Source organism: Haemaphysalis longicornis, unplaced genomic scaffold (assembly GCF_048455015.1).
Source record: "Haemaphysalis longicornis isolate Haplotype H1 unplaced genomic scaffold, Haemaphysalis longicornis Haplotype H1 scaffold_10, whole genome shotgun sequence".
NCBI classification, from domain to species: domain Eukaryota; kingdom Metazoa; phylum Arthropoda; class Arachnida; order Ixodida; family Ixodidae; genus Haemaphysalis; species Haemaphysalis longicornis.
The window spans coordinates 106,680,012-106,705,929 of record NW_027526204.1 but is presented as its reverse complement, the minus strand read 5'-3'; the positions used below and the strand labels follow the sequence as shown (position 1 = coordinate 106,705,929).

At 48.6% G+C, this 25,918-nt stretch overlaps 1 protein-coding gene and 1 non-coding gene across 2 annotated transcripts in view; both read left to right on the top strand.

Moving 5' to 3' along the window:
- The window catches only part of LOC144159059 (sushi, von Willebrand factor type A, EGF and pentraxin domain-containing protein 1-like), a 119,432-nt gene that overhangs the window by 37,151 nt on the left and 56,363 nt on the right, over positions 1-25,918 (top strand). The gene's annotated exons all lie outside the window — the stretch shown is intronic.
- Trnat-cgu (transfer RNA threonine (anticodon CGU)) lies at positions 22,099-22,171 on the top strand. Its single transcript has one exon. It is a non-coding gene; the product is annotated as a tRNA-Thr (tRNA).

Genomic DNA, 25,918 nt, shown 5'->3' with positions numbered 1-25,918 from the left:
ACGCTATCATACCCGTCGTGTTAGGCCACTCTACAGCGAATACGTCGCTATTTGCGCGAGTAAGGACGTGTCCAAGTAGAGTTGGGTCGGGTTGAGGGTGCGGGGCGGAATCTCCATTGTCGTGGTTCGCATCCTTAGCTTTCTCTTGCCCGCTCGTGCGTAGCATTAGACGCAAATGTGCAAGCTGAGCGCGCTGGTCAACTGAGATGGCGAAACTCGAGCAGACGAGACAAATTGACGAACGGCCACATCAGCGCTTAAATGCAAGCGTTTTTTTTTTTGTTCACTTTCCATATCGTGTAGACGTCCTTCTCAACACACCAAACATTCAAATGTATAGTAAACATTCGAACCCGGATATAGACAACTCCAAAGCTACCGAATGATGGCTGCGTATAATCGATAATTCGCCGTACGAAATGCACACTGCATACACCCTTCTTTACAGAAGGAGCTGTTCAGACTGTTCGATATGAGTAATAAATTCGATGTACGGGAGTTTAATTTAAAGCCCGTAAGGCTGGTCCAGTCGTGCAGCGAGTTTCTACTTTCAGGCTGAGTGTATTGGTACGAAGGAAAGAAACACACAAACAAATACTCAGAGAGCAGCTCTACCAACGTCACCACCTAGATTGAGTCGTTCGTAATAAACGCGCCGTACGCCGTCGGCCCACGTAACAACAGATAGGGCGCAGCGCGGTTACGCCAGCCGCCCAGAACACGACGAAAAAATTACATAAGGCCTTGCCGAAGCCGGATACCGTGACACAAGCCTCCACCGCTGTTCCTTTCCAGCAAATCTGCGCCCAACGTCTCCCGCAGTGTGTTTCTCCCGGTGTGACAAACACCGCGACAAAATCTCTCTCCTCGATAGAACCCCTCCGCCTGGCATTATAACCCCAACGGAATAGTTGTCTGGGCGTACCGGGGGAGTCCCGCATACAGTGTGCGCGCGCTGAGACTTTGTTGTATAGGTGTGGTATGAAAGAAGCCCGGTCTTGTTGAATGCAACCATCTGGCGGCTGGGCCGTGAGGAATGCCTTTCACGTCGCCCCTCCACCCCAGTCCTCCCCCGCCGGCCGGATTCCACCCGACCTTCATTGCATCTTGATGATCTTCCCGACCCCGAGTGTATATAATGCCTCTCCGAGAGAGAAGACTGAAATGCGCGCGCCCGCATAACTTGACGCGTAAGCAGCTGCAGTAACAGGGAGACAGACGTAGGGGCGTATGGGCATTCCATCCGCTACAAAAATGAAGGATCTGTCTCCACCCAACCTTTTGTTGTGTAACTCTTTACGTTTACCATCGAGCATGGCGTTTTGATTTCAGCTCAGCCGCCGATCCCGTGATTCTTTCGGAGGTTAAGTAAACTCATTATAACGACACCGCTTTACTCAAAATACCGCTTTATTCGAAGTGCTTCATCATCCCCGCTGCATGGTATTGTCACGAAGCCAATGGTGCCGCAGTTGTCTTGAAGGGAAAACAAGTTTATTGGAGCGAACTTGTGCCCCCCTAACAGGTTAAAAATACACAGGTGGCGAAGCAGCAGTCAACAAAGTGACGTGCGCAGGCGGGTGTCGGAGAATCGAATACCGCGCAATCCGCTCTGCGGGCGTTTATTTTTCGGTGCGAGTGTTTCTCGAACCGTCGAATTACATCCTGAACACTGTAGATCAAAGAAAACTATTCTAGGCGAGTGGCGTTAGGGCCCAACACTCTCCCTATCAAAGGAGATAACACGTGCTGCATGAAAAATAAAGAATGGAACATGCGCTGCACTTGGCCCACAGAAAACACAGCCCGGCGCAGCCCGGCGGCAAAAACAAAACATAAATAAACAAACCCAGTGCATGGTTCGCGGCTGTATTGAGAGGGAATCATCTCCATTTTTAACGGGCTAATAGGAGAACATATAACTTCACTCAGTGAAAAAAAAAAAAAAAAAAAGACTAGCCTGTCGTAACTCGCTGAACTCCATTCCAGCGACGAAAGACGTTTTCTAATCGAAAACAAAAACGGAAGAAACATTTAAAACGTTCATATTTCGCGCTACAATGACGTAATGTGGACATGAGTGACGTAGGATTAGCCAGCACTAAAAGCAGTTATCAGTGTGTTAACGACCCGTTAGCATTGAAGTGATACCATCAAACGAACTAAAAGCCGTACTTCAATCGCCCAGTCATGCTTCTTGGTGGTTGCTTAGTTCGCCGGCCGCAAATCGCATAAACAAGATTCCGTGACGTCATAGAGACGTCACCAAAAGTGGCTGGGGTATCGCCACTTTCCCCATCTATTTTCTCTGGTATCTCGGTTTTTTTAAAGACGATAGTCTTTCTTGGGCAACTTGAACGCAGAAATGTTGGTCTGTCTGTCTGTCTGTCTGTCAACTCGATTCAGCAATCCGGCAAAAGGTACACAGCGGTTGCACAATACGTTTATATACTCACAGCCAAATCTAGCCGTCTAAGTCCGGTGGTAATGTTCATACTTGTGCACATTGTTTAACAAGAACAAGACATTACGTAAATATCAGGCAGAAAATCAATACATGACTGACATTTGCAGTGTTCCTTTATTAAAGGATCCACGGATGCTTGGTTTTTGCGATAGCAAATAAAATACCACATCCACTGCAGAAAAAATCGCCTGCTGTCGCCCGCGCCACTATAGCTCTTTGCGGAATTTTAAGAAATGAAACAGTAACAAAAGGTTCCACTAGATAGGCTCCACGTTCCGCTTTGAACGTACGTGGAGTAGGGCAACGTGGTTTTATAAACGTTGTAGTAGGGTGCCTCGACTCACGCGCGTCTCCGCCGTATGGCAGCGCTGGCATCGAGGCACCCGGCCTGTAGCAGTGGAAAGCGGGAAATTTAAATTGACTTGAGCAAACCTCTAGCGTGTTATCTTGGGAGGAACGGGACGGCAGAGGAACAGCATGAGAGGTAAGCGGGAAAGAGAAGGGAGGCCTTTACTCGCCTGGGCGCTGGTCGGCTGTCGTCTTTCGTCGACATTTGCAACGAAGGAGCAGATACGCAGCCATTTTTTTTTGTTTGCGTTAAAATCGGTATGATTGTTATCGTTGGGACAAAGTGGTCTTTTAAGTGAACCAAACTTGTATTTTGTCCATATGGTTCGTTTCACGAAGTATCGCTTATAACGAAGGCAGCTTTCTGCACTGAGGACTTCGTTACAAAACAGGTTTATCTACCTCGACGCCGGTATCAGATTTAGGGGATCAGAACGAAGGTATATGTTTCCCTACACTTCTCCCCTGCTTTTATTTATCCTGTGAAAGTAAAAAAAGAAAATGGAAGAAGGAATAGCGTATATCTTCCTCTGTGCCCCGTTGTAGGTGAAAGAGCTTAATATGACCGACGACGTCTCAACCGAAGGGTAGGTACGATGAATGGGTGTAGCCCGGACAATGCATGCGGTGGGAAAAGCGAGTGAAATGCCTATGGAAGTTGATGAGGCCTTTGTCGAGGGCGAATTCACGCCGATGGCGAAGTGAATACATTCGTTCGAGTCACCGCCTTCTATGCTTGCCAATGAGAGGGAGCGAAAAAGAGAAAAAAGAGATAAATGACTGTATGCGCAAAAGCAAAAAAAAAGTAACATTTCTTGTGTAACAGTTTGAAACAAGAGAAGCGATTAAGGTGATGTATTTGGCTTTGTTATGCACCCAAGGTCGACCGAAAGTAGGTCGGTGTTTTGTATCCGTCTTGAGTTATGCAGCGTGGATTTCAGGAATTAAGCCGGTCCCAGCTCTGAGAAATTGCCGATAGCCTTCGCTCTGGGAACTAACGTGACAGCTTGCTTTCTTCTCTGCCTTCCTTTACAGAATTTACACAGAAAAAAAAAAAAGCGAGCACGTAATCCCAACCTGACGTCCGACCAATTTTCAAAACCCTTCAACTCACAATCGACTCTCCACCATCCGGCCACATTCATAAACTCCGGTTCAAAATCCCCGCCGACCTTGTGCGTAGTTTCGCCCAAATCTGCGTCGTAATTCACGAACGAGACACTAAATTATCGGATAGAACTTGTGAATCCGACGCTGTCACGCCCAAGCCGTTTGTACCATCGCTTACACTGGGCCGCGATATACACTCGCGCTTTTAGAGCGTGATAATTCTTTTAAAAACGACAACGAAATGGCGCAAGAAATGGTGCTCGCTTCGTTTCTCGAATCCGGCGCGGTCACTCGAAAGCACCCACGCAGCCGGAAACACGGCAGTCAACGAGGTCGGGGACCCACCGCCACAAGTGAACACAAAACCACGCCACAAAAAAAATGCAGGCAAATTAAACAAAAAACGGCCGCTGGAGTCGCAACATTTTGCACCTGCGCAGCTCCCCTCCCCTTCAAAGCCCACCTGGCAAAGGAAAAAGAACAAGCTAAAATGCCAAACCTAAATGGTGCGTGGTAGGAGGGGATGATCAAAAGGCGACAGCGAAATAACAGCCGTTAAAGAAGTCGCGGCGGGAAACGTGCGACGTCCCCTTCCCTTCCCTTTCCCTTTCCTCCTCCCGCCCCTTCCCTTTCTTCCACGGTGAGTCCCCTTTTCCCTTCAACGTCTCCCTTTCCCCGTTCATTCCTCCTCTCCCTTCCTTTAACGCTCCACACTTCCCAATTTTCATCTTCTTATTCCCTCTCTCCCTTTAACGTTTCCACAATTTCCCTTCGCGTTCTCCCGTCCATTCCCTACACTCCCTTTACCGCGTCCCCCTTTCCCCCTTTTGCTGCTACGTAACGCGCCTTCCCGCTTTCCCCCCTTCCAGCCATTCCGAATCCCTCCCCCTCGCTCGTAGCTGCTCAAACCCCGTAAATATTTAATGAGTCCGCAGCCGTGTGCCGTCTATGAGGGAAGCACAAGCTCGTAGAGATCAATTTGGGGAGAACCGTACTCCAGCCGACCGCAGCAGCGACAGGGCCCCTTCGCTTTCGACGTTGACGCAGCATTTGCATTACGCGCATTCAGGCGGTACATCGGCGGTGTGTTGCTCTGCGCGAGTGAGGGGAGTAGCCTTCTTGCCGTTTTACGTGACGTGCCTTATCTGCGGCCGCTGTTTTTAGCCTCTTTTCTTAATCCTTTCGGCAGTGGCGGTCTCAGTTGACGCCACTAGATAAAATTCCCTCTATCGCGTAGAGAACAAAACCGAAACTGCCAGTTTTCTGGGGAATTGTCCTTCGAGGATGGCTATTGCGATAGACATCATCATTGCTGCGTTTTAGCGAGCGGAGCTGGACGCTGCAAAGAAGAAAAAAGCTGGAGTGAATACAAAATTACGACGTTGAGGCTAGAAAAAAAACGGAGGTCTTATCTCCAAGCTTGTAAATCTATAAATATGTGCTCATTTTTTTGTTTGTAGGCTCATGTGATGATAACATTTAGGTAAACATGCAAAAAAAATTCTGCTCGACATAAAATTTTCAATTGCCAGTTGTACTAATTGAATCCCTCATTCATAATCCAGTTAATACTTGCACTACCAGCTGGTGCACTCATGGTGCACTCATGGTGCACTCATGGTGCACTCATGGTGTTGGTGCACTCATGGGTGCCCTAAAATTTAGCTGGACACACAGAAAACATTTTTTTTTGTTTGGAAAAAATTAGGGCTGAAGGGTTAAATCCACTGTAAGAGGGAGGCAATGGCTTTCGAGGACCACTGGACCATTCAAAGAAAACCAACCGTTTTTTTATACGGGCTCGATGGATTATCTTTCCTGGAAATCGTACCCCATGGAACGCTTATCCGCACATCCACGTCACCGAATAAACAAACGTATTTTGCGATTTGGGATCGCTCTAGGCGTGATGGTCGAAGTAGCAAGGACAGATGAACTGAAGTCGTTTCGGCGAACCAGCTCTCTCAGGGAGCCAATAGCGAGCCCATCAACTTTCACAAATCTTAGTGAGAAGACGTTAAGGCTATGAGCGCTTTTTTTCTAAGACAACACGGAACGGGCTTTGAGGGTTTTTTTGCTATCGTACTTTCAGCGTGCACGTGGAAAGCGCATGGTCAGTTTTCATAGGCTTTCACTGACACTTTGCAACAAAAGAAATTTCGTGAATGTTTTCTATAGACATGTAAAAACCATCCTGTATTTTATATGTTATGTATACGAGGCCAAATAATTTCGTTCCGTGCAAGTGTAATTAAATGCAATTAAATGCAAGTGTAATAAATTAAATTCACAGGGTATCTGGTTGCCTTAATGAGCAATGCAATAAAAAATCCTTCAGTGCCACTTACGCCTGCTCTAAAATGAAGTTGACAGCGTTTCGGCAGGTTTTAAAGGTGAAAGTTCGCCCGCTGCCGGAGTTAAAATTCGCGTACTTCCACGCCAGACTCACGTATACATCCGCCTTATGTCCATTAACCCACGCCACCGCAGTTTTCCCTATCTCCCTGATGTCCCGGGAAAAAAGGAAGCGCAAAAACGCTTTTAAAAGTGCCGCCACGAAAATAGAGAGGCTCCGGGAGGAACTAAATGAGCGGGGTCAAACTAGCCATCTCCGATGCCTCGCTTCTCGGCGGACACGGGAGCAATATCGTTAATTTTCAATGACAGCGGGACGGCATCGGCTGAAGAGCGACGCAAGAGCGCGCGGGAAAAACAAATGACGGAAAGTGGTAATCTCTTCGGAGAGGAAACGAATGAGATAATCACGGAAAGGAGCATGCTACCCACGATACGTGAAATGAGCCGTGAGATATCGGCAGCGGCGATAGCGTATCCGATAAGCGGAATGAGTTGCATGACGGGTTTTTGGTTGGCGTATCCAAAAAATGGTGACTTAAAGGGACCTTGCAACACTTTTTTCAATTTATTTCTAAATCTTAAATGCTTTCATAACGCAGTCAACAAACGCATCCAGTACGTAGATTAGTGGTTGCGAAGCACATCAGCCAAAAATCACTGCTCTATGCCCATCAGATAACTTGAAAACCTGTTCTCAATTGATTTTTCTTCCTTTCCCTTTGAGCGCTCGAATTACGTCATTACAGCAATTCAACGGCTATTGGCTGCTTCTTTTCTATTGCAATACCACAGGCATTAGAGTGCCACTTTAGAAGAAAAGCCACAAGACAAAGCAGAAAGGGAAAACGGATAGTTCTGCTACGACGAGAAAATCGCGCAGTGCCGCTTCGTGCTGTTGATAACTGTAGCTTTGACAGTGCTTCCAGACGCGAAGGAAAGAGTGAAAGCGTTTATCGAAAGTGTTGCAGGGTCCCTTTAACCAGTATACTCAACGCTGATGCCATAGTTGGCATTATTCAACAATTCTCCATTAGTTAAATTGGATTTCTACGTAAAATTTTATTGTACACTTCGCGCCAGCATAGAGGATGTACTAGACCAGAGGATACGGAGTTTTAGATAACGAGCGCGGGCACGTCACCCGATGAATGACATTATTCAAAGCTTCATCGGCGACTTTTTCAGTGTAAAAAGCGCCCCGATATCTAATCCTATGAGTGTAGTTTTATATACGGGTGTTCACTATACTGCGTCGCCATCAAGGCATTAAGGACACGGCTCTCACTGCTGCGACACTCTATGTAAAATTAATTCGGCTTCGTCAGCAGCTCATGTCCACAGCAATTGAATTCTGGAAACTACTAACAAAATCGCTGTGAGATAATGACGGCGACACGTTGCGTAAAGTGAAGTACGAGCAACATATCTGTGAGCTATCTCCGGAGGTGCTGCTCGTTTTAAAGCGAAGCTTTCTTTGCCCCTCTGTTGGCGACCATACGGGAAAACGCACTGCAGGAAAGCCAAATTTACACAATGGAAGGGACCATGATGATTGGTGGGTTTTCACAAAGGCACATTAAGTGCATCAAAAGAAAAAAAAAAGCTTTCCGTGGTGGGGATCGGACCTTTAAGGCGACGTCTATCCGATTGCGTCATTCCGACACGGTCGAAGCAGTTGGGATTTTGGACTTTGACTTTGATTCAGGTTGCCTGAGAGAAAGGTTCGCGTTTTAACCATCGCTTTTTTGAGAAAAGGGCTCTGATTGTTTTCTTTTCGGGAGGTTGCACATTTTGCTGTATTCTTAGGCCTATAATGTATTTTAAAACGTACACAGAGTCCTCCCAGTGATTTCAACTGTATTTTATACGTGTGCGCATGTGCAGTCTTTGCGAAAAGTTTGTAGGCCATGCCAAAAGTTAATAGAGCAAACAGAATTCGACGTAAAAGCTTTCGTATCTCGTGAGACGGTAACGTTTTATGCTAGAAAGCTCGCGAACGTACTCTCCATTCTTACTGTCATCGGATATTTCGGTCACACTTGAAGGCTAAACATTGCTTCAAAGTATTTGTGGACTAAAAACTTTTTTTACGTAGCCTAAATACTTTTGACAGACAGTATGTATGTATGTATGTATGTATGTATGTATGTATGTATGTATGTATGTATGTATGTATGTATGTATGTATGTATGTATGTATGTATGTATGTATGTATGTATGTATGTATGTATGTGCGTATGTATGTATGTATGTATGTATGTGTGTACGCATGTATGTATGTATGTATGTATGTATGTATGTATGTATGTATGTATGTATGTATATGTATGTACGTATGTAGTCTTTCTCAAAATTTCCTAGGCCACGCTAAACGTTTTGGGCCCTAAAGAATTCAAAGCAATAGTCTAACGTTTAACTGTGACCAAAGCATTTGATAACAGTAAGAAAGAAAGGTGTCTTCTCAAGCTTTCCGGCGTGAAACGTTTCAGCCTCGCTCGAGAGGCAAACATATAGTACTTCGATTTTTCATGGCCTATGAACTTTTGACATGGCCAAGAAAGCTTTGACAAATACTGCACGTACGTATGTATGCATGTTTGTAGACTTAACAGGATGGACGGAGCAACTACACATCTTGCAGTAAGGGATGAGGAAAATCGAAAATATTAAAACCCGAAAAAAAAAAAGCTGGAAACCAACGTCCGAAAAAACGACACCTCTCCGTCTTTTAATGACACATCAAGTACGGCTTATTTCAAGGCCATGGAAAAAGGCGGACGAGAGGTAGAGGGGAGTGTGGGTCAGTCAACGTCACGCCACACATCGAAGTAGTCTTCCCGAGTGGGCCAAAATAGAAGGTGGCGAGCTCGCCTCGGACGGCGGAACGTGCAGCAGTCACAGCGTGGCGTGCGCCGCCTTTCCACGTTCCGGCGCGCACAAGCACTGAAAATAGCAGGCCCCTCTTTTGCCTTTTATTCCCGCGAGACGAAAAGCCTCGCCGCCGCTCTCTGGTGACGACCCGTCCGTCCTATGCGTGGGCGGCTAAATGTCACGGCCCCGTACGCGTCCTTCACCTTGACGAATTCAAGATCGGAACTCTCTTCCTCTCTCTCGCGTCCGATCTGCGTGTAGTCGAGGTAAAACTCTGTCACTGTGGGGCAGAGACTGCGAGAAGCTGTCACGCAGGCTTGTCACATAATTCATTGTCAGAACACAGCATTCCGTGAGATTTCTTTCGTGAAACGCAGACATGCGAACATGGCTAAATGCACGTACGTTCTAGGCCTGTACGAGTGTAACAGCATATACGGGGGTCATGTGTACAATGTGATACACCAACCGAGGGCGTTTATTGAAAGCGGTCCCAACGTTTCGGAGCCTCCTCGGCTCCTTCATCAGGGGTGACTGTGTAAGACAAGAAGCAGCAGTTATACATATAAGGTATCTTCTTCTTTTTCTTTTTTTTTACTGCTGCTTGTTGTCTAATACAGTCACCCCTGATCAGTCTTGGGCGGTAACTAGTTACTAGTAACGCGTTACCGGTAACTAGTTACTTTTTAAGTAACTTGTAACTATAACTAGTTACTTTTAAGTTAGAGGAACTTGTAACTGTAACACTGTTACTTTTTTGTGGAGTAACTGTAATAAGAAATACCTTTACAGTTACTTCATTTCTATAAAAATGTAATATAAAAATATAAAAAATAAAAAAACATTCCCCGCGGTGTTAAAGTAAAGTCGATAGGGCGGGGGACGTTCTTGCACAAATTTTCAGGGAACACGTACTTTTTTGTGCCAATCGTCTGATGACTTTGACAAGTTTAATCCGGGGCTTTAACGCCGAGTTTCCCCTCGACGCAATGAAATTAACAGGACAGAGGAGCAAAAATTGAGAGCCCTTCCGTATTCCGTGAAGATGAAAGACCGGCGAAGCTGTATAACTATATTTGGTTATGTACGGAGATATTGATCGAATGGAGACATATACAAAACTTCCTTTAAATTATTGCGAAATTAATTCAAATATAATTTGTTTTGGGATAGTTTCGATAGAAGAAGAGTTACAACCGCTTTTTTTGGTAACCTAATGGCCACGTATTCACAGCAGCCGGGGATTCTGTAACGTTTAAGAATTCACCTATTTAAATATGAAATGTAAATGATACTAGGAGTGGTGTTAGAGTCGTCGTAGCAGCTGATTTGGGTATAGTTTCTTTCGAGATAGTTTCCATAAAGTAAGAGTTGGAACAGTCCTCTGTAGCCATACCTCCTCCGCGGACGGCCATGTATTCACCGCAGACGGGATTTCTGTAACATTGATAACTTCACCGTGAACTGACTAACTGCGAAAAGTAAATGCTCGGCGCAATAATAGAGTCATCTTAGCGGCCAATTTCAGTTTTTTTTTTTTAAATATACCCATATTAGACTGAGAGCTACGGAGAATTTCGCGCTGGCTTTCGAGCGAGCGCATGTGATTCTTTGTCAACGCGACCCGATATACGCTCGCAATTTCGGTCATGACAGCTTCGCGTGAAAAAGTAATTTACTCGCTATTTCGCCCTTACACATCTACCCCGCTGCTCCGAAGAGTATGGTATACGCGCACCGAAGTGCGCCGCAAACTCGAAAGGGCACTGCAGACGTGGCGATTTCATTGTACGCCTCATTTGCGAGCGGTTCACTGCCCCAGTTGGGAAACGCAATATCGAGAACGTCGCGGCCGACGTCGGTGTCCATCACTCGCGTGGCGTAACCGAACCGCAGCGCTCTGAACTTATTATACTCAGTCTCCGCCCTCGTGATTCGTCAAGTGGTGCAAGAGGCGAGCGAGTTGCAACAGCGCTGTAAAATAGTCGAAGGATCGCGTGCCTGGGTTCGGGTGACTGAACGCTGATTAATTGGTTAATTGTAGGGTTTAACGCGCCGACGCAACGCAGGCGATGAGGCGCGCCGTAGTGGAGGGCTACGGATTAATTTTGACCACCTGGGGATCTTTAACGTGCGCCGAAATCTCGTACACATGGGTGTTTTTGCTTTTCGCCTCTACCAGAAAAGCGGCCGCCGCGGCCGGGAATCGAACCCGCGTCCTCATGCTCAGCTCATCGGCTTCCGTAGTCCGTGTCAATGCGCAATACGGAAGCCGACAGGCCCTTTTAGCAGAAGCTCAATATAGAACATAAATCTTTGACGTGGACCACAAAATAAAATTGAAACTTATTTTGTCGTCTGGTCCGCAGAATAGGCAATGCGAACCTGGTGCGGTATTCTCGTATTTGTCTGTTTTGAAAACGTCTGTTTGGCGTCCATTTTATTGTAATGTACTTCCAGTTGTAGGCAGGCTTTGGGTTGACATTCGCGCAACTGTTCTTGTAAACAAATTTTAAACGACTAAACTTATTTTAAACTAACTTTTATGTGTGTATTATTCCCCCAGCGAACCAACAACACTGCGACGAAAAATCGCCTGCTCCCAATCGTCTACCCCGAAAAGCCGCGGCTCATAGCTCCGCCGTGCTTGAATGGCATCACATTTCGCTTTTAGCCAATCAGGGCTTGCTCAAAACGGACACTTGTGAAACAGACACAAAACGGACACAACACGAGAATACCGCCCCTGGTAGCTAGCTACAGGTACTGACTGCTGTTGCGGCATTTGTGGCACATATCCACGTGAGGTATTGGCCAAGAAAGATACGCCCGCTTAATTGACGCTGTATAAATTTAAATGAGGAAAAGACCACGCAATCACAAGACAGAATTGAAAAAGAATAATAGACTGATGTCACTCGGTTGAAGCATAGGGAAGAATCGAATTCTCGTAGGTTTATACGCCCGCAAGAACACGCGTTCCTACTCAGCTGTAGAGCAGCGTCTCCCACTGCTCGGAGTAATACGGAAGGTGTGAGAGTGGCTACTGGTTCTGCCTGCATTCGAGGGTGATGCGCCTGAGTGCTCCAGAGTGCACCGGGAATTCGCATCGTGATTCGTGTTGCTTTGGTAGCATCATGACGCAACCCGAGAGACGCAGGCAATTTTAGTCAGAGTATAGCGCGAGACAGCTTTGCTGCAAAATCCATGGCTTCAAGCGTGCGGAAGCAGATCGAGACGGAACGGCGGCTGTTACGTCCTCACTGACATCACATTGGCGGTCGTCCTCCGTAGGAAGCCCTTAGCGCGATGCAGCACGCGTATTACAGATAGCCGGGTCAGACAAGGACAGCGAACACCTCCTCGGCAGTCGTCGTGCGGCGGTGACCTCGCACCTCTCTCTGTTCGTATCAAGTCCACCGCCCGCGTCGCCGCAATCGCTGTCGTCGCATGCATAATTCACAGCACGGCGGCTGCTGCTCCGAACAGCGGGCCGCAGAAGAGCCTCGCGAAGGCTGCCGGAGGCGACGACCGGCAGCGGCGCCCGAAACGCGAGCACGTGTGTGCGCAACTGCATGGGAGGCGCGCGGAAATCCAGGAAATCCCGTCCTTGTTATAAGAAAGTTACGCATTTCCTGAGGTGAGGCTCGAGGTGATTCCTGTCGGTGTGGTCCTGACGCCGATCGTCGCACGTGTACACTCGGTTGGTTATGTTGTTTGCTGGGACGAAAAGAAAAAAATAGCAGTGGCTTAGCTCGGCTATGCCAGGTTATACGTAGCGTGAGCTAAGGTTCAGCTGGTTATTCTTAGGTTTCCTGGTTGTCTAGGATTAGCTGGTTATCATGCTTACTGCTGCTAAAAGCGATTTACAATCCAATCCAATCCAACCCAATCTATTCCAATCCAATCCAATCCAGTCGCGGCGGTGGTGGCTCCGGCGCGCCAGTTGTGCGCCGTGAGACGTCACTGCTCCTCGCGCATGCGCAGCACGGCTCTCCAGGAGCCACGCGAAGCTGCTCAACCTCGGCCAGTCTAGCTCACGGTACAAAAAAAACACTTACATTGTTATCTGGACTAAGATAGCCACCTACTTTTTGCTCAATAAACGTTTTCCAATCCAATCCAATCCATACATTGCTAAATAAAGTTGAGAGAAGCGCGAAAGCTTAGCTCTGGGCTATGTGGAGACTACCGACGCAAAAGCCATATCGTGATTTATGGACGTAAAAAAAAAACGGCGTGTCACGCAGTTCGGTTGGCTGAGACGTGAGATGACGTCATTCTTTAAAGTTATTACGACAGTTGCGGCAACAGTCTGAACCCGGCCTAACACCAAAACTGCGTCGAAACCTTCGCTAAAAGTGCGCCCAACCTTCGGTGAAAGTGCATCCAGTCAATCGCCAAACCTTCAAAGACCGAAACCACAAACGAGAAACTAACCCATGCGAAGATTTCTCGCGCAGTGAATAAACTCATCTACGAACGATCTAAATGCGTACAGATACGTGGTTTATGAGATATCGGTATACTATCACACTCCATGACTGATGCGTGTATAGTCTTACCTAAACCGTTTCCAGGACTCTCATCAGATGCCTCCAGGATTCTCATCAAAGCTTTTCAGTCGACCAACCGGTCTATGGTGGAAATGCATCACTCTTTCGAGAGGACGACATCGGTACGACTTTAAAAAAATCTGTCGCTTTAAAAAGTCTAGCGTAGGGCGTGTAGCTGTGGCCATGGTCCGCGCTCCTCCGAGCGCGGGGAACTCATTGTTAAGGTGTCTCTGAACTGAGACGTGCGCTCCACTTGCCGGAAAAGACTCCTATTTACCCGCTGTACAACGGCACGCCTTTTACTCGATTCCCGAAGCTCGCGGAAATTAAGCAAGTCATCTTCCGCGGGGTGGCCTCCGCGCGTTAATTGCGTGGAGGAACATACGAAGTTGCGCTTCAGTGAGCTCTAGTCAAGTGTAAACCGGCTGCAATGTATGGGTCGGAAAATACAACATGGAAAACGGAAGCTGCCTGAAGAGATTAATAAGAATTAGCAAGAATTTGCATCCTGCATTAGCGATACAGCTGTGCAATCGAAAAAGAATTAGAGCGTTTTGTAGGGAACGTCTTTTCTGTGGGCGGCATACACGGACGGACAGATGGATGGACGGACAGACAGACAGACAGACAGACAGACAGACAGACAGACAGACAGACAGACGGGCGGACGGACGGACGGACGGACGGACAGACAGAAAGACACAGGAGGACGAATGGACGGATTGGACGGACAGACAGACAGACAGAGAGACAGACAGACAGGCGGACGGACGGATGGACAGACAGACCAACGGGTGGACCGGCCGAAAGACAGAAAGATGGACGGACGGACGGACGGACGGACGGACAGACAGAAAGACACAGACGGACGGATGGACGGACAGACAGACAGACAGAGATACAGAAAGGAAGAAACAAAGAAAGAACTTGCACCAAGTTCGATCTTGCTATGTGCTATCGAAACAGATCTTTTAAAACCAATCTTTGCCAAACCGCGAGCCCCTTCTTGGCAAATGTATACCTATGGAGGGGATGAGAACTAAGTGTATAAACCGGAAACTATACAGATGGAGGGATGAAGCAAGAACACTAGGCCGGCAAAAATTGGTGTCGACGGATGTATGACGGGATCAACCGGAGATGGCAGCGGAGAAAGCGCCTTGTCTCTACACCGGACAATGAGCAGCTTAACGTATACAGTGACGGATGAGTGAACCGGTTTTCGAACGCCCATTTACCGCGCCTGCGTGGCGATACCGTGATGAACGACGTCGTTGGGCCGCGCTAAACGGCGCATTAGAGCACGAAGCATGGTTCGGCTCTCTCCTCGGGCGCCGTGCGTCAACAGCGCGGTGGACGGGGCGAGCGCGTACAGCCGGCGTAAGTGCGGGGGGACGGAGCCGAGTGATGTGATCCGTAGAGTGCTACTTCCTCAACGAGGAGGTCAACAAGTTCTCATGATCTCTCCTCTCGCCACTGCACCACTCCCGGTGTACGACGGGGCGACGATTTGAATGGACCGGAGGGAGCGTGGTGTAATTACGCATGGACGGGGTGGGAGCGGGTTCCTGGTCGCCGCTCGTGCGAGCAACAGGTGAAAGGTGAAAGTGCGTGGCAGATGTGCCAGGTTAGACGAGGCGACAGAACTCGAGGCGGAATTTAAAGGGACAGACAACCGATTTTTGTTGAGTGCATGTCCACTGGCTCATATTAAAGCCAGCGTTTTATTTACTGGGGTAACCGCAAGGAATTTCTAATTAAACAGGCGGAAATAATTTTAATTTGGCACTAAAATTTTCGAAGTCTAAAAGGTGGCGCCGCGTAGTGCCTAAACATGACACTGTTATGAAGGAATGGGCAGGATCGCGCGGAGAACTACGAGCCGTGCTACTGCATGCACATGAACCCACGCGTTATATTCAAAAGACAATCCAACGTTCGCGAACGGAAAGCGGGAAAAGACTATTTACAAGACTCCTTGAGGACTAGGAAAGAACTGGAACATTTCAGTCCGCTGGGGCTGGCACGGTGCAGTATAGAGTCACGGAGAGACGGGGCTGCTGAGTTCTATGCGCCGAGGAGATCCTAACCGGCGTCATGCTCCCACGGCGAAGAACGTGGTGGTGCCGATGTCTAGCGACGGGAGGGGAGAGTTTGGGCCCGGAACGAGGCCTCGCTGCCCGCGCTTCGCGTCACCGGCGCACTGCTCACTCCTGGGCCGGACACCGGCTTCTCCCGGCGGCGTCCTGGGCTGTCGTCGGGCCTACACCGGAACGGGTGGTGACGTGGACGACAACGCCGGCGACGGACCTCGGACCTACACATCGAGGGCGCAGTCTCACTGCCGTTGTTTTTGTTGTTGTTGTTGCTCCTTTAGATATGGCGCCAGTTGTTCGGAATGGGGACGTACAGTCTTCGTCGAAATTTTCTAGGCCACGCAAGAGGTTTCCGGACCACGAAGAATTCAATGCACAAGCTCAACTTTGAACTCTGCCTAAATTATTTTATAACTCTATAAAAGAAAGCTGTTAGCCCCAGCTTTCTGCCATAAAACGTTTCAGCATCGCTCGAAAGGTCAGCTTGTTCTTCGAACCCTTTGTGGGCTACTGACTTTCGGAATGACCTAGAAAATTTTTACAGAGGCTGTACACATGTACGTACGTATGTACACTGAGACATACATCAATGTGATGCGCCATTTGCGAGCGTCATACATCACTAATGCAGTAATACTGCAGTCACCCCTTTAAAATGTCCCCCCACGGCTCTCACTAACAAGCAATCGCCTCGCTCCGTTTTCTCCCCGGGGAAGCCTCGCGAGCTTCCTCTTCTTATTTTCTTTTTCTTTAACGAAAGCGGTCGTTCAACTCAATCCAGCCGATCGTCGAGGGGGGCATGCCTGGGAAACAAGTGCCTTACCAAACGAGTATTCAACTTGAAAAAAAAAAAAAAACTATTCGATCAACGAGAAAGGCGTCGTTACTATTCGTTTCACGTTCAGATTAGGCCCCTTCGTTTTCGTAGACCACCGGAAACGATCACCAATAAAGGGACCAGCGACATCACAGTAGCGAAGCTAGACTCCTACGCGGCATCTCGCTCTAATCTAACGTTGACACAAGGCGAAAAAAGTGACGCCGAGGATGCATTTGCAACGTGTCAGATTCTCGGTCGCACCGGATGGACGCCGTCGGTGTACTCCGGATGGGGTAACGTCTCTCACGGTGGCCGAACGGTGGGCGAGGCTTTGCTTTCAATTCGGCGAGAAAAAACTGGTTTCTCGCCGCGCGTGAAACCGCGCGTCTCCGCCAATGGGAGACGAGGGTTCCGTATAGATGGACGGCGCCCGATTTGGTTGTGTGTATGCGTGCCACCCGCTGGTCGCCTCATTTGCGTCACGGGAGGTGTGTCGGGCTGCGGAGTACAGGAACGGGGGGCCAAATCCTTTTTCCTTGCTCGGTTGTGGGCTTTGGAAAGGGCGCGGTAATCTTTCTTTGCTCTCTTTCTCCCTCTCCCCCCCCCCTACTCTCTCTCTCAGTTTTTTAGGTGACAAACAATCCCATACAATTTATCAAAACTGAGATAGCCACACACAGACTCGAAGCGAAGTAGCTTCGCAGATACTCGAAGTAGCTGCTACACACACAGACTCGAAGTAGCTTCGCATAATAGAGCCCCGCGTCGCGGTGCGCGCGACTAACGATTTCCTGCTGAGATTCTCACGGGTTTCGCGGTGGGATGCCCTTCGACCGGTCATTGTGCTAGCTCTATTAAGAAAAAGAAGAAATGAAAAAAAAAAAAAAAAACAGTGTTTGATTTATAGGTGCGAGGAGTTACGGACAGGGGGTCATCCCACATGGGCAAAAAAAAGCTGTTTGAAGTCGAGGGTTTGACGGAAGCCCGTCCGGTCGGGAGAGACATGTTGAAGTAAAAACGGAGACACCGACCAACATTGTGATTGTGAACAAGGCTTCCTCTTAGCTGCTTTTTTGTGTGTGTGTGTTCGTTTATAATAGTTTCCTTGTAACTCTTTTTCTTAGCCGTCCCTTTGTGTTGCTTGGCAACTGAATTATTGCTGACATTGCGGGAAAACGCGTCAGCCTTGGCTGGCGGTCACGTCCAATCAGTGAAGAACGAAGTCAACATGAGTCGAGTCCGAGCCGAGCGCGGATGCAACACTCGTGTCTAATGTGTGCCCCATGCTTGGGCAAGAAAGACAACGCAAAGAATTTATTCCGTGGGTCTTGTATCGGGCAAATGGCGAAAGTGCCAGAGCCGTTTGCTGGTGTTTACACGTGCAAGTCTCTGCTACGAATTCAGATAAGGTTCAATTCAAAAGTTGAATTGAAAAATAAATTAAAATTGGCTTTCGAGATCCCCTCCACCCCTGCGTTGATAAGAAAAAAATTAAAGCCGCTCCACTCAATGTGAAAGCTGTATGAAATGAAGGGCAGTGATTCGCCATAATGGGCTGCAGCGCAATTATCCCCAAAGCAATTCAAATTTCCCGCCTTCGCAGTGCTCGCGTGCTTCCTGCCTGAAACTGCGACAGCCAGAGTTCTGTTCTTTTTATGCTTACTTTTCCTCCCGCACGTGCCGGCGCTGCACTGCCACTTTTTTTTTTCGCTTAACTATCGTAAAAACCAAACCAACGATCGTTCCTAACTAATTGAACGCGGGCGCTGCCAGTTAGGTACGTATATTTTGACTCAGATGTGCCTGCAGTCTTCTTTGCGCTAAACAACGGGGAGATGTATAACAAGCGCCAGCGGTTCACGAGTTTCGAACGCTTATGACTATATAAACCGCTTGGCTTTCGAAGCCTCTGGGTTACGCCGCGACGACAGCCGCTATACAACGGAACCTCGTGTGGCTCTACTTGGGTCCAGCGATCGAGCTACGACGACAAGGCCAGCCCCTAAAGTGCTCTGCACTTAATAGAATGCTGATGAGTTATAGAGTGCCAGCACCCACCGCGGTGGCTAAAGCGTTGTTCTGCTGAGCCCAAAATCGCAGGTATGATCCCGGCCACGCAAGTGCATGTTACTAGTGGAAAGGCAAGCCGCTTGTGAAAGCATTGACCTAAAACATGTACGGGTTGTCCTCGAGGTAACACCGTTACGGGAGGCAGAGACTTCCCCGTCTTGCCAACATCACGAATGTCCGAGGAGGACGAGTATTACGTACGTTAGCTCGCGAGGTTACTCCGTACGCTGACCTTTATCCAACCATGGTCCTGTGCCTTGATAGAACAACAATCGAGCCACTCAAGCGGAGCAAATTAGTTCCGCTGCGCTGGCGAGGCCGGAAACGCTTCATCAGCTACCACCCACCCCCGAGCACTCTGTCCCATCCACCCGGCAGTCGTACACGCGTCGAAGTATTTATAGTATGGGTGTACGACCGTTTTTTCGCGTGCGCCAACTTCAACCCCACATAGATGGAAACAAATAAATGAATGAAGTAGAATTGTCGAATACGATTGAGACTATACGCGCGGAAGCTATGTGCCTCACAGCCTGGCCCACCGTATACAGTGGAGGGACAGTAATTAAGTTGCCCATGCAACACCTTTTTAGACGTGTTTGGACATCTCTCCTACCAAGCGCGAAATTTTCGGGTCACCGAAAAGAGCCGAGAACGGGCGAAGCCGCTTGCTCTGGTGATCAAATAACGGCCCACACTTACCTTTTTGGCGCAAGCGATGCGCCAAGCTTCAGTGGCATCGGCGTCTGCCCTCACCGCGATGATCGGAAGAAAAAAAAAGCGCGCCAATCCACCCTGTGAAGGTGGTTGGAAAGCGAAGCTGTAAACGACACCCTCAATGCGACGTCACTTGAATTCATGCACGTGGCTCTACAAAGTGTGCAACCATGAGACAAGTGAAATGCACTTAACCATGCCATTTTTTGCTTCAAAGAGATAATCTTTGCTGAGGTCAAATCAGTGCATTATCCGTGAATGGTGGTTGGTTGAGTTGTAATAGTGAAGCGCATTAGTGGAAACTCGTTTTTTATAAAATTAAATGAAGCTCAAACCCGTTGTTAGACGATCTCACTTCTCCTTTCTTTCTGCCGCCGCCGACGTAGGCGACGAGATCGGCGGCAGAGACGGAGGAGAAGGAAGATGTTGTTGTTGTTGTTGCAAATTTTATTAGATAGGATGGCCAAAGGCCAGATGGGGGTGGGGGGGGGGGGAGGGAAGGGAGGACGGAGCACTGTTCTTATAATGCCGGCTTCAAGGGTTCTCTTCAGGAGTCGTGCAGACCACTGCTATATTGCCCGTACTAGGCCGCTCTTTGTGGCATAAATGGCGATTTCGAAGAGTGTGTCGTGTGAGAGGGATGTTGGGTCGATGTAGGTAGAGGTGTCGTGGTGTGGGGGAGTGAATGTACGAAATCGAGAAAACTTGGGGCAGTGCCAGATGAGGTGGTGGAGATCGGCTGCGATGGAGTGGTAGCAGTAAGGACATCGGGGGGCGTGCCGGGGATAATACCATTGTCGAATGGTCTCTGGTGCCGTACAGGCGTTGGTCAGGAACTTGTTCAAGAAGATCTCTTGTGCTCGAGTTAGGGTGGGGAAGGAGGTGAGGTGGCCTGAAGGGGTGAGTGACTTGAGGCGTTGTTGTTTCAGCTGCTTGAATCTACGGAGCCTGATTGCGGGAGCGAGAGTGGGGTCATCGTCAGGGCAGTTGGGCCAGGGGTGGTCCGAGAAGGGCGGCGCCGGGGGTCCATCGGAGGCTATTGTGAAAAGGGCCTCCTGTGCAGCCACGTGAGCTGCTTGGTTCCCAGGAGCGGCTGGTTCATGACCGGGGGTCCAGTCGATTCGGACTTGGCAGCCTGATGTTTGGAGCGCAGTGATTTGATGAATAATGTGGTGGACAGAAGGGTGGGTGGACATGGGATGACAAAGTTCTTGGAGAGCTTCATATGAGTCTGTCATACGTTGGTGCACAAGCAAGGCTCGCACACGACCGCTACACGCGCCGTGGGCGGAGTGCACGGCGGCGCGAGAAATCTCGTGAAGTTATCACGTGTCATTCAGCGAGAACGCAGGGTGTAAACCCGCAGATGTGCTAGGTGAGTTCACCGTCTATCTCCCCCGTCTCCGCTTGGGCTGGTAGTTCGATCGGTAAGACAACGGACTCTCGCTCCGTTTCTCTGTTCGTTCCAGTTCGTTCCTGGCGGTGCCAGTAACTTCTTTTATTTGTTCGCGGGAGTTTTCTGTTGACACCAACGGTCGCGACAGAACCATTGGCGGGTAGAGGTAAAAAGCTTCGCTTTAAAAACGCAAGTTTTTAAACCCAAGTAGAATGTTATGTATAAAGTACGCTCTCTGCATCCCAAAGTGTGCTTGCTTATCTAGAATTTGGTTCTTTTGCATTTCCTTACTTTTTTTCTCCGGCGTATCATGTCGTCCCTTTCCTTGTGTTTTACCCTTTGAGCCCCCCCTCCCCCATACACACACCTTCACTAAATGCAATACTGCGTGTGTCACTAGCCCAACACCCGCCGCGGTGGCTCAGTGGCTAAGGCGTTGCTCTGCTGAGCCCATAGACGCGGGTTCAATCTTTGCGAGATTTCGGCGCACGTTAAAGATCCCCAGGTGGTCAAAATTAATCCGGAGCACTCCACTACGGCGTGCCTTATGGCCGATGTGCAGCTTTGACGCGTGAAACCCCCTAAACTTGAAACTCCTGCGCAGCGTTTTGTTGAGACCCCAATGTGAAGCAACAAAGTAGTCAACGCGCAGCGTTTTAACCTTCCGTTACTTCTATAAAATGACTCAGTAGTAAGACCTTTTTAGAACACCAGCCGGAAAACAAAGCGAAACATTGTCTGCGCGTCTACGAAATTACATTACAAAATCGCCAGCTAAAAACAAACGCCGCCCGTAAGAAGTGGCGCTCTTCGCTGCAAAGGCTCCCCGCAGCTATAATTACATCGCTGCTGCGTTTGTCGGCCAAACAGGACGAGGACTAAATGCGACTGTGAAAACGTCGCGTCATTTTCTCTGCTTTGTAATGAGCGTCACTTCATCTTGCAAAGCTGGACGACGCGCGGGTACCCGACAGTCGTTTCCTCGTTGAATAAGCACGCTCTAATAGTGCACGGTCTAAAATAGCGATCTGAGACGATTCGCACGCGGCGAGTGCTTTGGAGCTTACGGTGGAAAGCTCCGGCAATCTTGGTGCCATAGGGAGCTTAAGAGGGTTCAACGCTGGTCGACCACTCTCGACATGTCGTAGACGCTCGAGTTACGGCCCGGGGGTTAAAAAGACGGCCCCCTTCACCCCGAGTAGTCCGAGTTGCTGGCTACCACCCCCAAGTGCAGGCAACAAAAAATACCTTGACATAAATACCCCAGAAAGTGGAGGGGAAAATAGGCCCGCCGGTAGCATAGTGGTTATCGCACCAGACCCGTATTCTGGAGGTCGTGGGTTCGGATCCCACCTGGCGGGCATTTTTTCTCCACTTTCTTTCTTTCTTTCCAAATTCTTTATCTGTTTCAATGACCTACCACATCCTCCCCTTTGCTTTCCGAGGTTTTCTTGACTGCCAACCCTTATTTCTATCTTACTTCAACGATTCCCTCATTTCCCATTCTGATTTGCTATATATATATTTTTATATATAAATATATTTATGCACATTCACATGCCTGGAGGCACGCAAGCGGCTTCGACAGAGTGAATTTGATGCCCAGGACATTTGATGCCCAGGATTTAGGGACACGCGCCGCCGAAACCTGATTGCGCCTTTGTAGTTATTATCGGCGGTGCATACATCCAAGGTGATTTACCATGTTCAGTTACTTATACCGCTACCCACTTAACTGCCTTATCTCTCAACACCTAAATATTCTTCTCTTTAACACGCCCAAGGCCTCCCACATGCCGATTTCTTTTGTGCGGAAACGCCCTCCCAAAGGACTAATCGCTGCAGATCGTCAAAGCGCCGTATCAGTTCCCGGCACGTGAGTGCGATGGACGTTCTGATCAAGGTGCCGAAACGCAACTGCGCACGGATGCTTTTCTCTCGGTTGGTTTTCGCCGACTGAAAGGTACGCCTCATGCGCTCCCAGTCACTGTATACCTGTACGTGGTTTGGGCGCGAATGTGCGATTTCGCCACTAAACGTCGCATATCTCGGCGCGACACCGGAGACGTCGCCGAGAAAGAAGGTTGTAACGTCGCTACACGCCTTCCTTATCGTCCGTCCGGAGGGCGAGTTTAAGGAAGTCGGAACAAAGAACGGTGGTGTAGGAGGCTCGTAAACGTTGCCAACAAACGAGAGCTCTGCAAATGAAATGGGGGAAGCTTAAGGCGTTCCCTCCTGAAACGTTCCATATAGTATACGGAATATGAGAATACGAAATTTTCACCTTGGCTGACAGCGATATGTCCGCAACACATGGTAATAGGGGTACGGTATTGCGTTAAAAAATTGGCACCGTTGTTGTCTCTGTACGATTGCCAGAAACGCCATATCATGTTCCGTATGAATTCCGTATAGTAAACGAAAAACAAAGAAAACGTATAGTGCCGTATTTTTCACTTTAATTATGACAAAACCGTGCCAAACGGGTCTATTCTGGCAAATTCCTTTATTCCTTTGCTTTTGGAAAGATTATCTGCATTAGTTACGCCTGGGTGCGTAATACACCGTATCAGTTCTCTGATCCCATAATTCCGTATATATACTGAACGTTGTTTGAATCAACGGATATGTACTCCTAATGGAGAGTCTGCGTGTGACTCGGTACCTTGTTCGTCCGGCAAGTCGGACCCGACATGTCGGATCCGACTTGTCGGACTGACACGCGAGGCCGTGTCGGACGATCGTTTTCTTTTGCATTCTGAAGAAAACAATCGTCCGACACGGCCTCGCGTGTCGGCCCGACATGTCGGGTCCGACTTGCCGGACGAAGGAGAAAACCCGCCACGTTCACTCGGAGTTGCCAGTTGTGCCGAATCAGTTGAGAGGTATAAACGTAACGCGGCGCACGTCTACAAAAACAGCTGACTCGATAATAAGGGGACCATGCATCTACCGGATGGAGAAAGGGGCGCAAAACCCTAATTTCAATGTAATCGCGCACGTATGCGGTTCATTTTTTCGATGCCCGACAGAAAAATATAAACGAACACGGAGCGTCGCCGCACGCAGTTTCCCTCGCCGCCTAAGGAAGGTTATGTATAAATGGTTAAGTATATAGCTGTTATCGCACCAGACCGGTATTCAGAAGGTCGTGGGTTCGAGTTGCACATGGGGAGCATGTTTTTCTCCACTTCCTTTCTATCTTTCAAACGTTTCAGAAGCTATATCAGTTTTAAGGAGAACAAATGACTCACCACCTTTTCCCCTTTGCCTTCCTTGGCGTTCTTGACCGCTGGCGCTTATTTCTGTCTCCACTCAACGAGCCCCTCATTTCCCGTTCTGATTTGCTAACAACGTGCGAACATACATCACTGTGCAAAATATGCTTTTTTGAAGCAAAAAGAAGCGAAGCCTTGGAAGCTATACCCTCTATCGTCACTTGCTACTGCGGCAGTCCGGAGGGAAGAGAGGAGGTCATTTTAGAACAAAAAAAAAAAAAAAAGCGGGACCCAACAATGCTAATTTGCAAGTTAATGGCTCATTGTGCTGTGCGCACCCTCGATATTGCCGCATTATCCCGGTGTAATAGTCCAGCTGGTTTTAGTACTGGTGCCACGCGGGTGAACAACACGTACGCAAGTACCGCATTTACTCGCGTAAGGATCGCACCTCTGCAGTTTGCCATCAAAGTTCGAGTTTTTTTTTTTATTTCCCGCGCATTGAACGCACCATGAACTAGCCGCAGCAGTATGTCGTATTTGTGCCAAGTCTAGCTGACGATGGTCGTGCGTACCTCTATCTCCTTCCCATTCAAACTGGGCATAACTGTGTTATTGCGGCAGACTCGCCGATATTAGCGATATCGGCAAGCACGCGTTCAATATTGATGAGAAAGAAACTATCACTAAATGCACATTATGTATTCACAAGGCAAAGAAAAAAAAACACGATCAGGTTGCTGCGTCGGCAGCCGTGTCTGTTTTGATGATGTCCCGCACTGGGGCAGCGGCAGGCACTATTGGTGGAACTGTTGTCACCTCGCAGCTAACTCGTTCCGGCGCGTTCCGTAATTCACGACAACACTGCATTTTGCGTCACTTTGCAAAGCGACTGGCGGCGGTGTGCGGATTTTTAAATATGTTTTTGTTTATTATTTTTTATGTTAATGAAACCTATCGTAAAAATTTTGACCCACAACTTGCGTTTTCTGTGCTCAAGCATGTTTCGCGAAAATTTTACCCCGCGTAATTAACGCACCCCTAAATTTGCATCGAATTTTTCGGGGGAAAAAAGTGCGATCATTACGCGAGTAAATACGGTACTACGCATGCATTTCATTTTCTCTGGAGATGTCTTCACCTCCACAGCTCCAACAGGCCCCTTCCGAGACTCCACGCATTGCCGACGCCCATTTGGTTTCTGCTTCCACGTCGAGGAATTATATGCACCGCGTTTAGCGAGGCGATGTTTCAACGCCGGTTATTGCGAAGGCCGCTCGTCAACGACACGCCCCCACCCCTGGCTTCTAGGCCTTTTGCTGTAGAAGGTGTTTACCATAACCAGCCGAAGTGACGGAGCTGCTGTGCGCGCTATGCGTAGCGTCTGTGCTCAGCCAAACTGAAAAGTAGGTCAATGCAGAAACAATGGTGTGAAAGATCCCCTCGTGATGCCGGTCCAACCAACGTATAGTGCCGTACTCCGGATGAGGCTTACGGGTCTCAACGTTACACACCCTTGAACGAACGCAAAAACGGTCACAATTAAGATGCCGAAACGGTAACGCCTTCACTTCTACCAGTGAATCCACGGCCACTAACGAACAGCCTTGAGACTGCATTATGATAGTGTGCCGTAATTTGAATTCAAGCTTAAGGCCAGCTCAAAACAACTGCCGCGGTGGCTCAGTGGCTAAGGCGTTGTGCTGCTGAGCACGAGGACGCGGGTTCGATTCCCGGCCGCGGCGTCCGCTTTTCTGATGGAGGCGAAAAGCAAAAACGCCCGTGTGTACGAGATTTCGGCGCACGTTAAAGATCCCCAGGTGGCCAAAATTAATCCGGAGTCCTCCACTACGGCGGGCCTCATCGCCTTCGTTGGTCGGCGCGTTAAAC